We start from the raw sequence: 9,820 nt of genomic DNA, 5'->3' as shown, positions 1-9,820 counted from the left end.
GCAGTTGTGTAAAGTTGTTTTCAAGAAACCCGAAATAATATGAAGAAAACCTACCACATACGGTAATATTGTCACCAAGGATTATTTTAAACCTAGATTTGCTTATCTAGGCTAGCTTTTCTTAATTGGATACTTCAAACAGTGTCAGCAGTAGCGCTGACAATGTTTGAAGGATTTTTTAATTTTTTTTAACAGTTTTACGAGTACTGGCTGTAGCTGTAAGATTAACAGTAAAATTCTAAATAAAAATAAGATTGCGAAAAGAAATGGCGCCAACAACCTACTTGTAGATATATTATTATTACCCTACATATCAACACCAGTTTCCTTACCTTCAAGCAAAGCGTCCATACGGTAACTTACACCAAAATTATATACATACTAGCTGTACCCGGCCACGCGTTGCTATGGCTTAATTTGGTAAAAAGAAAAAAACATGAAGCACACAATTCTTTTATGATTCATTTTACAATGCTTGTGAAGCAATGAAAATAGTAATAACCCATAAAACAACAATGCATTCCAAAACATAGAAAATGCTAAGCGTCAATATTTGTCAAGAAGCACGCAGTCGGCCGTGAGTAACATAGTATGAGTGTCTTGCTCTTACGTCCATCACATGATGCTTTACCCGTGGCAGGATTTAAGATTTGGCACAAATGAAATTTTTTTTATATGTAGGTGCTTGCATGTTTTTATTTATATGCTGATATGCATGAAGAGATAAAGAATTTTTTTCGAAAACAGAGTAAAGTTCTCTCTGCCTATCCCTGAGTTTCTCTTTTCATTTTCAAATCCCTAACATTACCTTGCTAGTGTCCTTTATGTGATATATGGTATTATACAATTATGTCGTTTCATGGTACATTGTCTTTTTCTACATCTTATTCCTTTTTACTGAGGGTTATGACCCTTGTGCAAGCAATGAATCTTCTCCAGGTATCTCTTGACTGTGCCGCTTGAAGCGCTCCAACCACCGAGGTGCCTGCTGCTGCCTTAACTTGATCGATCCATCGTATGGGAATCTTCTTCTCACTCTCTTCCCATCCCATCTACCGATCAAAACCAGGCATTCCAGGCTATCCTCATTGCCACCCGCAACATGTCCAAAGAACTGAAGAACCTGTCGTGTACAGATACTATTGGCCAAAGTCAAGCAATCCACGTGTAGTTCATGGATTCCATCCATGTTCCATGATGAATCCATGACGAATCCAATTCCAAATTCAAATGATGTTTTTAAACTATGGACAGTGTTTATTAAATATGACATTTTAAACTCCCACATTCTTATATATGGTTAAAATACTTTTCAAGTATTGTCATGTGATCGCGAGGATGTAATGAAGATATTTTGAAAGTTTCGAACATTTCCTATGCTTAATATAGCAATGCATCAAATACAAACAGACAAACAAACAAACAAACAGACGGGACATTTTTTATATAAAGATTGCTTTTTTATTACTGGCTCAAGTTCACCAAGGACATGGAAAGAGACCTCTACAGAGCGCAAAGAAAGGTCTAGAGTTTGCTTAGAAAACAAAAGAAACCCATGGACGAGTATACACAGACACACAAAATCTCCATAGAAGAGTGGGAAAACTATTTTGAAACCCTATTTGGCAATACAACGCAAACGCAAACAAGCAATGTAATGCTGGAAGAAGACGCAGGGCTCTCTGTGATCCTTAGTAATGACGAGGTGATCTCAGCCATTAAAAGATTGAAAAATAGAAAATCCCCTGGAATTGATGAGATCCCGAACAAATTAATAAAATGTGGTGGGGAAAAGGTAGCTACAATGCTGAAAAAACAAACCGGCTTACATGTGTTTTGTTGACCTAACTAAAGCTTTTGATAGAGTTCTCCTGGAAGATGTTTTAGACATTCTGAAAGAGAAGAATACACCGAATCCAAAAATCAAAGCAATTAGGAACCTAAATACTGAGAATAAAATGCGCATAAGAGTAGGAAATGATCTCTCAAAGAAAATCCCAGCCGCAGTCGGCATCGGGCAAGGAGACAGTCTTAGCCCTTTCCTATTCAATATTATCATGGAAAGGATAATTGAAGATGTCAAAGATTTGGGGCTGGGCTACACCATAGGGGATAAAAATATTGACATGGTATGCTATGCAGATGACGCTGTTCTTATTGCCAATTCCGAAGACGACCTCCAGAGGCTGCTTTATAGATTCCACCTTTAATCTCAAAAATATAACATGAAAATCTCGATTAACAAAACAAAGAGCATAGTCCCTTTGAGACACCCAATACGATGCAAACTTGCAATAATAATAATGAAAGCATAGAGCAAGTTATGCAATTCAAGTATTTGGGTGTCGAAGTGTCCAGCAGCAATAACCTCTACAATGAAGTAAGAGAGCAAGCAAATAAGGCCTCTGCTGTAGCTGGATGCTTAAAAAATTTTGTATGGAGTAACAAATACATGCTCAAAGAGAGTAAGGTGAGGATCTATAAAACCTGCGTAAGACCGATCCTGACATACGGCACGGAAACAAGAGCCGACACCGCGAGAACAAAAAGCCTTCTTAGAACATCGGAAATGAAGACTCTACACCCCATTGCAGGCCTAACACTTCGCGATAGAGTAAGAAACTCAGATATAAGAAAAATCTGCAATGTTGAAGATGTTGTGCGATGGGGAAGAGAAAGAAGACGTTTCTGGAGAGATCATGTGATAAAAGCGAGTTCGGATCGAGTGGTGAGGGTGGCAGCGGACAGCAACATAAGCGGGATCAGACCCCCAGGAAGACCACCTAAACGATGGAAGGATAGCTGGTCTTCCACCTCCCAGGAGCGACCCGAGAATGACAGGACCTAGTCCTAAAAGAAGAAGAAGAAGAAGCTTTTTTATTTAGCAGGCCACATACCATGTGCGTGTGAGAAGCATGGCTTTTTCAAATTTAATCCACACAGTTGTAGCGATTGTCCCTGTGCTTTGTTGTCAATGCGAATGTACATAAGTCCAATATTTTTACGTTTGGGCGGCATTTTACGATTTGATAATGTATTTGACAAAACTGAAATAGAACCGAAGTGGTTGTTTACTTTAAAATTCCGTAACCTACTTAGTACTAGATTCTCAGTAGATTCATAGAATTCTTAGTAGATTATAAGGATTTTCCACTTTCGACAGTACTGGATTTATTTTTTACCTTAAAATAGCGTCAGATCGAATTGTGGAATGGTTTTAATGATACTAAAACCTTCCCGGATCAAACATATTTACAAAATTTCATCGTGATCGGATAAGCGGTAAAGGGATGCATAAGTAACGAAAAAACAAATATACAGATAGTAACATACTAATCAGTTATATATATATATATATATATATATATATATATATATATATATATATATATATATATATATATATATATATATATATATATATGTACACATATATATATATATATATATATATATATATAGAAATATATATAACTGATTAGTATGTTACTAACTTTGTGGCCCAAATAAAAAAATTATGGGCCAGATGACAGAATATTAAAAAAAAAAACAATTAATTTTTGACGTATTTTTTTTATATATTTTTATATATTTTAACGTATTTTTTTGTGTTTTTAACATTTATAAAATTATACGTAGCAAATATGTGGTGCAAAATGAAGCTATAATGCACATTGCTAATTATATTAATTTCGGAATTCTATCTTCAAACACATTTCAATAACAATTGATGTTTTTGAACCATTTTTCTGAAGGGTTTGTGTTCCAGAATTAAATTAACAATTCCAAAAGTCTATGTTACCATCCAAGGAGCGCCAATATGTATGAAATTTTTCCATTAAACTAATGATTATTCACATATTTGACGATGGGTTTTTTTAATATCTTTTCTGGTAGTTGTATCTTTCAAACTCTCGTGTAACATTTAAATGGTTATAAACATGGCAGGCAGTGGCACGCAACACCCAGGTAAAAACTTTTGTGACAAGGTTTTTTCCAACTTTATTTCACCAATAACAAAATAAATATATAGTTGAAAGCTTTGAAGACCCACACAAAACTCCATTGGACTACACATAGCCATCGGGTTTAGGTTTGGCATGCCTTTTGCCTATCCTTGCCTATCCTTGCCTATATTACACATCATGTAAATTTCTTTTTGACATTAATCAGTTGATTGATACATATTATGATAAAAATCATTAAATACTGTATTATTTTCCTAACCACATATCGAATAATGTAATGGGATCTGGAAGTCTTATTGTGTGCTCAATAAGAAATTTATGGTATATAACTAACTAATCATGCTGTTTCTCCACAGGGGTAGGCAGAGATAGAATAGAACGCCACACTCTGTTATTGCAAACATTCTTCGCCTCTTCCACGTTTATGCATCTCCTCAACATACCCGCCAATTATTTTGACTCCTAACCTGACCACCTTCAAGTATTTGGCACACCTGATCTTTACAAGTTTTTCTCGGCCTTCCTCTGCTCCTTTTTCCAAATATATTCGCCTTATAAAATTGTTTTACCGTTCTTTCATCACTCATTCATTCCACATGTCCCAACCATCTCAACACACCTTTCTTAATTTTATCGATAATGCTTATCTCAGCTTTGCATTTCTTCCATATTTTACTATTCAAACATCTGTCATACATCATTTTGCTGCGCATTCTTCTGGGAGATCGCATTTCGACTGCATTCAGTCTACTTTCATCCTTCTTTTGCCAACTCCATGCTTCACATTTTAACCCTAATGTTTAGACATTAGGGTTAGAACCAGGACTCTGTTGTGCATTGCCAGTTTAGCTTTCGGTGAAAGGTTTTTGTTTACTAGAACTGATTTCAGTGCACCATTCACTGTGTTTCCAGCATTCACTCTCCTTTCTTTATCTTTATCAGTCTTTCCATCCCTTGAAAACATACTTCCCAAGTTTACAAAATCATCGACCAGATCTATAATTTTCCTATTTAACAAAATTTCACACTCAGATCTACATTCATCTCTTTACACTTTACTTGCACACATTTCACCAACGCCTACAGGTCTTCTATGCCATTGGAAAGAAGAACAGTATCGTCAGCATACAAAAGCTAGCTCCAACATTTAAATCTTACCTTTTTTTTCCAATCACGTTGGTTTGAAAATGCCCTAACTAGGTGAAACAATTATCACAATATTATTTTTTTTGTGTTTTGTAATAAAATACAACTTAGTAGACTCAAAAAATCTGTTTGATTTGAAAATTAATACATAAATTAAAATGAAGTTCTGCAAATTAAACACCAAATCAATAAATAAATTTAAATCCTTCATATTATTTTGGGAAATAAAAAGACTTTGTTTTTTGATCCAATCACATAATAATAATTTTTCGGAATTCGCTGACTGCATTTTGTCAAATAATCATTCATTCAATTTTGAAGATAGGATAGAAATTTAAAAAAAATAAAAGTCTTTTATTTCTCAAAATAATATATCACTATGATCCACAAAGTTAATGCTTTCAATATTCAAAATATTAAATCTTTCAGTTCTTTCATGCTTTCATTTATTTATTTAAAACTTCATGTAAAGAAAATAATTACGTACATTGGCGGGCTCATTGCGAAAAAGCAATATCTTCCTACCAACCAAAAACAGACTAGTTATATTGGTCAAAACGTTTGATACCATATATAGCTGTTTGAAATCAGAGGGTAGATAGTATAATACTTGAACAGTAAAAAAAACTTAAATTTCAAATTGATGAAAATAAGGAAGGGAAAGGAAAAACGGAGTTAGGCAAGGAGATAGAGGGAAAAACTAAGGGAGGAGGTATTATTTAAGTATAGGTTAAACAGCCACGGCGACATCCTGGTTTAGCATCTCTAAACAGGGATGTTGTATGAAAGTGAACCACTTACCCTTTTGCATGCAGTGCTATCCTCTTACTAGGTTGCCTTCTGCCTTGGATAAGTTTACTGCTTACTCCTTACTCAGATAATACCTTTCATAGTTTCGTTCTATCGACTCAGTTTTACGCTTTCTGGAAATCCACAAATGCGCAGAAAAGTTTTTGGTTTTTACCCTAAAACTTTTCAGCAAAAATTTGGTCCATACATGTTTTCCCATTCATAAATCCACTCTGGACATCCCGCACTTTGTCCTTTGTTAAGGTTCTCACTCTTTCAATAAGGATTCGACCATACATTTTACTAACAGCACTCAATAGACTGATTCCTCTATAGTTCCACATTCCACCCTACATAGAACCCTTTTCCTTGTAGAGAAGCATTATATCCGCCCTTCTTTAATTGACGGGAGTATAACTCTCCTCTAGACACCGGTTAAAGAGCTAATGCAACCATGTAAGAACTATTTCGCCACCATTATTGATGTATTCTGCAGCAAAGTTGTTGAATCCTATAGCCTTTCCATTTTTCAACGACTTAGTGGCATTCTAATTTATTCCATACTTATCTTTCTTGAATCATCATTCACACAGATTCGAGGAAATGCACTTATTTCACTAACGTTATTAATTGTATGCGTTTCATACACATCCTTGAAACACTCTTTTCGTCTGTCTTTTATTTCTTTTTCATTCGTCACTAGTTTTCCATCCTTCGCTGCAATCGATTTCATACATCCGTACTCTCACTCAGGCTTCGAGAGTTTTTGACTTCTTTTCAGAATTTTTTTATATTTTCATGGAAATTCTTAGTCATTTTTACTCCTTCCTCTCTCAAAAGCAATTTTCATTCACTTACCCCTTGTTTTTCTTTCATTCGGCATTCTTTGTGCACTTTTTGACCGATTCATACTTAGCAAGTTTTTTTATTCTTCACTGCTGTAGACTTTAACCACGCATATTTCTTCTCTTTCACTAATTCTTTGACATCATCATCCCCATTGCATTGCATCACCTTTTTTCCTTCCTTGTACCGCTGTACCACACACTATCTTTGCGGATTCACACACACTACCTTTTAGATGTTCCCACATATCATCTATACTAAGTTCATTTACTTCTTCCACAATCAACCTATTGCTATTGATCTAGTATTACATCTCTCCTTAGTATATTGATGGAGTCCCTTATGTGCGAAAAAAAGTATTTGACACAAAGAGATTCTATTCCAGGCACACCTCTACAATCTCTTCCCATTATCATTCACTCTTGCATCTCCATACAAACCGAGCGATGATTCTAAACCATCTCTCCTAGTACCAACCCACCCATTCAAATCTCCAGCCAGAATTATCTTTTCATTATTCATTTTTCCATTCATCACACTCATTACATTTATCTAAAACTCATCCTTCTCAGACTCTGTGTTGGAGTTAACGGGGGCATATCCTCACAATCAATACAAGAAGTTTTGTTTGTTCGAATTTGAATCTGACGAACATGAGTCTCGCGTTGACAAACACATACTCTTTCATACATGCTACCAGCTTCCTGGGTGATAGAAACGCGGCAACGCCCTGACAAGCTCTATCTGACTCAGGGAGTCCAGATCAGAGAATCAAGGAGCCGTCGCGCTCCACATCTCCTTTTTTAATGGTATATCCTGTCATTTATATATTCAAATAAATACAAGTGATTTTTCACTCTAATATTTATTTAAAATGACCCTGGACTGATATCTGAAGCGGAGGGCTGATCACCTTTCCTTCATGTGTTAACAATCAAGATAACACTGCGTTTATGTGATGCAATGCCCTATGCACCATCGAGTGCAGATAAGGGTTTGAATGAATGAAATATTCAAAATGTAATATCCCGATGTAAAGCATATTTCACATTCTGTTTCTGGATTAGTATATTCTGGAAGATTGATGGATTTTTCACGCATGATTTTTTTTTATAAAATAAAAAATTTGTCCGAGGTAAGGAATTTATCTCCTACAAAAATCAGATATTCAAAACTCAAGTAAACAAACTACATATATTACTTTATCATATCTGCATACTCTTCGCAAAAATAATGAAAAAACTTACTGGTTAATCTAAATATATAATATACTTTGGGTTTAGAATTGTAACATTAAAATAACGCAAATTGAAAATAAACTACTTGTAATGTATGTACATAAATTTAATATGAAAAACATTCATTGCTTCTCCATAATACTGGTAGCTAATAATTCCTCATTATGTCGGCGAGTGAGAGTGAGGTCACGGGCGGCGACTTCCAGCATCCTTTTCTGCGCCTCGTTCTCGGGAGGGAAGATCTCTCGCCGCGTCTTTTTTACCCACTCTTCAAAGTACTCGGGCTGGTTAAAATAGTAAAACAGGCCTACGGGCATGGACATGCATAGGGACATCCGGAACACTTCAAGTTTCCAACCCCCCATTTCTGAAATTTTCAAATTCTAATTCAATAGCTGTTTAGGCTAAACCTCGGGAACTTATTTGTTAAACCTTCACATAGTAATGTAGTAAAAAATGCCGCTGACGTAATATCAATATATCTTTTAATCGAATCTAGAAAATTGAACACTAAACTATTTTGTTCTTATAATTTACTGATTAAATTGACTAAAATATCGCGTGCTTTTAAAGCATGTGTACAATATTACAATATTATTTGCTGACCAGGAAAAGAATATTAGTTTCTATATTTAAATGCATACAAATGAGGTAAGTAACAACCTATTGATTGTACACACTTCTATGTCTACTTCTTTACACTCCGGTGTAACAAACGAAATGTCCAGTTGACTGTATCATCTTTGGAGTAATCAACTTTTAAGCGCGTATAATTATCGACTGTTGCGTAATTAACTATCAATATTATTAATCCAACGGATACACTTAGCGTAAAAAATGTATTAAAAATATTAGCGAAAAACTAAAATAAGCAATTACCTGTTGGTCATTATAGAACACAGCGTTTATTGTTTTGCCGAAATGTTCTTTACAAAAAATAGACTTCAAATTCTCCTTAACATTGAATAAAATGCGAATTATTCGGCGTATTGTCTTGCATATTCCCAGTTTATTTACGTACATTTGACAGTTATAGTCATAGACAATAAATACAGATTACGTAATTGGGTACTTACTTTCATGAATAAGAACTATCATATTATTCTCCCCTCTCTTGAAAACAAGTATGTATTTGAGGGCTTGTGCTAGTGAATCTATGGCAGTTTCAATATCGTTGATATGTGTTTTTTATTCACTTATCCAGCACGCCACATCACCCTTTGAATTTAAAAAGGTTCCATTAATGTATGTTGTCTATTTATATATTTTTTTGTGGATCCCAATCCTCGTTTTACTATATTAAATAACGTTCAAGTAATTAAGCTACAGTTTATGTGACCCTGTTCATCACGTCACTACTTAGGCTTCAAATTTAATAGCTTATTCCAGGGGTAGGGAACTGCGGTGCATTTAAAAAAAATCAAAAATAAATTTTCAATCAAAAATATATTCTATATATTTTTTGGCTTTAGTCAAAAGGCCGTGTCAGAGTAGCCAAGAGGCCACATTCGGCCTAAAGAGCGTAGGTTCCACACTACTGGCCAATAGGCCAGAATTCAGAATACAGTGAATCTCTCATAATGAGCAAAATTCATTTCAGAATCTTATTCGTTAAAGGAAACATTTTCCGTTTTGACTGGCGCGTTTCCCTGCTCACAAGTTTATGTCGTAAAAAGGGGACTTGACCTTTTTCTGTAACTCAAGTAAAATGTCGCTCGTTAAGGGAGCAACTCCACCTTTTTTCACATTTTTTATTATTTTTTTTTGCTTAATGGGAATTGCTCGTTATGAAAGGTTCCTCTGTGCTTAAATGTGAGAAGAATATTTAAACTC

The 9,820-nt window shown here is 35.0% G+C and overlaps 1 pseudogene across 1 annotated transcript; it reads right to left on the bottom strand.

Moving 5' to 3' along the window:
* Nucleotides 1-7,996: 7,996 nt before the first annotated feature.
* LOC148309911 (protein PET100 homolog, mitochondrial pseudogene) lies at nt 7,997-9,007 on the bottom strand (annotated as a pseudogene). Its single transcript, XR_015837461.1, has 2 exons — nt 8,867-9,007; nt 7,997-8,354 (listed from the first exon to the last, which is right to left on the bottom strand). The product of XR_015837461.1 is annotated as a protein PET100 homolog, mitochondrial pseudogene (transcript).
* Between the last annotated feature and the right edge of the window lie 813 nt (nt 9,008-9,820).

Source organism: Brachycentrus maculatus, unplaced genomic scaffold (genome assembly GCF_059751285.1).
Source record: "Brachycentrus maculatus isolate JH-2025_06_01 unplaced genomic scaffold, ASM5975128v1 h1tg000115l, whole genome shotgun sequence".
Taxonomy (NCBI): domain Eukaryota; kingdom Metazoa; phylum Arthropoda; class Insecta; order Trichoptera; family Brachycentridae; genus Brachycentrus; species Brachycentrus maculatus.
This window is presented reverse-complemented; position numbering and strand designations above follow the sequence as displayed.